General features: G+C 41.5%; 2 non-coding genes across 2 annotated transcripts; both read right to left on the bottom strand.

The window, feature by feature from the left end:
- Nucleotides 1-609: 609 nt before the first annotated feature.
- On the bottom strand, nucleotides 610-682 carry trnak-uuu (transfer RNA lysine (anticodon UUU)). The gene has a single exon. It is a non-coding gene; the product is annotated as a tRNA-Lys (tRNA).
- Nucleotides 683-1,704: 1,022 nt separating this feature from the next.
- On the bottom strand, nucleotides 1,705-1,777 carry trnak-uuu (transfer RNA lysine (anticodon UUU)). The gene has a single exon. It is a non-coding gene; the product is annotated as a tRNA-Lys (tRNA).
- Nucleotides 1,778-3,055: the final 1,278 nt, after the last annotated feature.

The raw sequence follows: 3,055 nt of genomic DNA, 5'->3' as shown, positions 1-3,055 counted from the left end.
TGATGTACAACTCTTGCACACAAGGGGAATAGTTGCCAAGTTTTCATGTACACAGTCTTGCTCTTTGCTATGACTCTCAATTGTGCCGCTTCACAGGAAGCAGTAGGAAGAATGTGTCCAATGCCAGATTTTACATGAATATAGCATATTACATTCCACAAGTGTGGTTCCTGTCAACAGAGAATGTTGAGCTCTCTTCCCGAAACCCAGGATTGAAGTGGGGGCCTTTAGATCTTCAGTCTTACGCTCTCCCAACTGAACTATTTCTGCCCCCATTGTGGACAGTGAGTGTTGTTACACTGCATTTCATCAGCTACCGAGGTACTACCCTCATAAAGGTGCAACTGTTCCAGCAAGTCACCAATACAGTTTGAATGGTTGGAAGAAACCAAAGCTGCCAGAAAAGTGCCAAAGCATCCATTCCATTTGTCACACTCAATTTGCATGTACATCACATGTAAAGCTGTACATTTGTTCTTCGATGGGCTCATGGAATGTATTAATGTTCTACTACTGGTCAAGTGTTGGGTTTGAAGCCCCACAGCATTATTGCAAGCTGGACCGTATTGAGAAAGATACTTGCGGGAAGAAATGAAAGTGTCAAGCCAATGCCTGAACAGGGACTTGAACCCTGGACCCTCAGATTAAAAGTCTGATGCTCTACCGTCTGAGCTACCCAGGCTCTGAGGGGATGATGTTTTTCTCAACAAAAAAAAAAGAGAAAACATCTACAAAGATCAGATTGTGATCATTTGCGCAAGACATCTTGTCATCCTGGGGAATACATCTGAAGAGCAGAGACAGGATTTCATATTGACTTGGAAGACCTCTATGTGTTGGTGATATTAGTTTCACACTTGAAAGAGTTGGAAAAAACCCACCTTGGCCAGTTGGAGTGCAATGCTTACTATACCTCTGAAGAACATTGAATAATCAGCAATTGTCTGTGAACCTCTGTCAGAAATGAAGCCAGTGAATAGGCAAAATCATTTCTACAATTAACTTGTGTCAGGCTGGTTCTGAGTTTTGCAAATCGCAGCTGCGCCAAATTGTTGAGATAAACAATGATGTACAACTCTTGCACACAAGGGGAATAGTTGCCAAGTTTTCATGTACACAGTCTTGCACTTTGCTATGACTCTCAATTGTGCCACTTCACAGGAAGCAGTAGGAAGAATGTGTCCAATGCCAGATTTTACATGAATATGGCATATTACATTCCACAAGTGTGGTTCCTGTCAACAGAGAATGCTGAGGTCTCTTCCCAAAACCCAGGATTGAAGTGGGGGCCTTTAGATCTTAGTCTTACGCTCTCCCAACTGAACTATTTCTGCCCCGAGTGTGGACAGTGAGTGCTGTTACGCTGCATGTCATCAGCCACCTAAGTACTACCCTCATGAAGTTGCAACTGTTCCAGCAAGTCACCAATACAGTTTGAATGGTTGGAAGAAACCAAAGCTGCCAGAAAAGTTCCAAAGCATCCATTCCATTTGTCAAGCATCTGATGATTGCAAAGAGGCTTTTGCACACTCAATTTTCATGTACATCACATGTAAAGCTGTATATTTCTTCTTCAATGGGCTAATGGAATGTGCTAATGTTCTACTACTGGTCAAGTGTTAGGATTGAAGTCCAACAGCATTATTGCAAGCTGGACCCTATTGAGAGAAATACTTGTGGGAAGAAATGAAAGTGTCAAGCCAACGCCTGAACAGGGACTTGAACCCTGGACCCTCAGATTAAAAGTCTGATGCTCTACCGTCTGAGCTACCCAGGCTCTGAGGGGACAATGTTTTTCTCAAAAGAAAACATCTACAAAGATCAGATTGTGATCATTTGTGCAAGACATCATGTCTTCCTGGGGAATACATCTGAAGAGCAGAGAAAGGATTTCATATTGACTTTGAAGACCTCTATGTGTTGGTGATATTAGTTTCACACTTGAATGAGTTGGAAAAAACCCACCTTGACCAGTTGGAGTGCAATGCTTACTATACCTCTGAAGAACATTGAATAATCAGCAATTACCATCTGAGCTACCCAGGCTCTGAGGGGATAATGTTTTTCCCAAAAAAAAAAAAAAAAAGGAAAGATCTACAAAGATCAGATTGTGAACATTGCGTAAGACATCATGTCTTACTAGGGAACACATCTGAAGATCAGAGATAGGATTTCATCTTGACTTTGAAGACCTCTATGTGTTGGTTATATTACTTTCAGACACATTGCCAGAAAGTTTCTCGTGCGCACGAGAAAGTACTTCCTGTGGTACATGCCGTGGCTCAGCTGAACGCACACCATCAGCCTTAGCTAAGCTGAAAGAATGGCAGGGGAAGTGGATTTAATCTCTTTCCTGAAAACACAAAATATACCATAACGTTTTATAAAAGGCACACGCGTTTTATTAAAACGCATGTGTGTGCCGAGGTAAACAGTAATAGTAATGATGAGACAGTGAAACGTGACTGCTGTGACAACCCCTCCGCTCCACTAGTTGTCCCTGCCTTTTGCTGCTGTTCTTTCTCTTGCAGGAGGCAGGGTGGAGGGTCATCAGCCTGATCGAGCCAAAGAGCATGGATACCAAGAGGGGAAGCTCAATAGAACGCCCCATAGCAACAGACTCGCCCATGGTTTTGTCCTCCCGCCGCCATTTTGGACTGTCAGCACACCGCAGCAGACCCGCTTGCATACAAAAGCACACAGACAAACTGAAGTATATTGCTATTAATTATGCTTACAATGCTACTCACCTCATGATAGCTTGGTCACAGCTGCTTTTTTACGTTTTTGTAAAGCAAAATATAGACTTTAAAAAAAACAAAACGAAGAAAAATGGCCTAGATGGCATCTCTACATATTACGTCCACTTATGAGAAGATTAACTTAATTACTCCTTCAAAATCACCCCATAAGCCAATCTACCAAAAAATTTAAAATATATATATAAATAATGAAATCAATATTTTAACTAGAAACACATTAATGGCGAAGTCACATAGTCAGGAATAAAGATTTATTTACAGTTTGTACAGTAAGGGGACAGTAATAATAATAA

This window comes from Epinephelus moara, chromosome 13 (assembly GCF_006386435.1).
Source record: "Epinephelus moara isolate mb chromosome 13, YSFRI_EMoa_1.0, whole genome shotgun sequence".
Taxonomy (NCBI): Eukaryota; Metazoa; Chordata; class Actinopteri; order Perciformes; family Serranidae; genus Epinephelus; species Epinephelus moara.
This window is presented reverse-complemented; position numbering and strand designations above follow the sequence as displayed.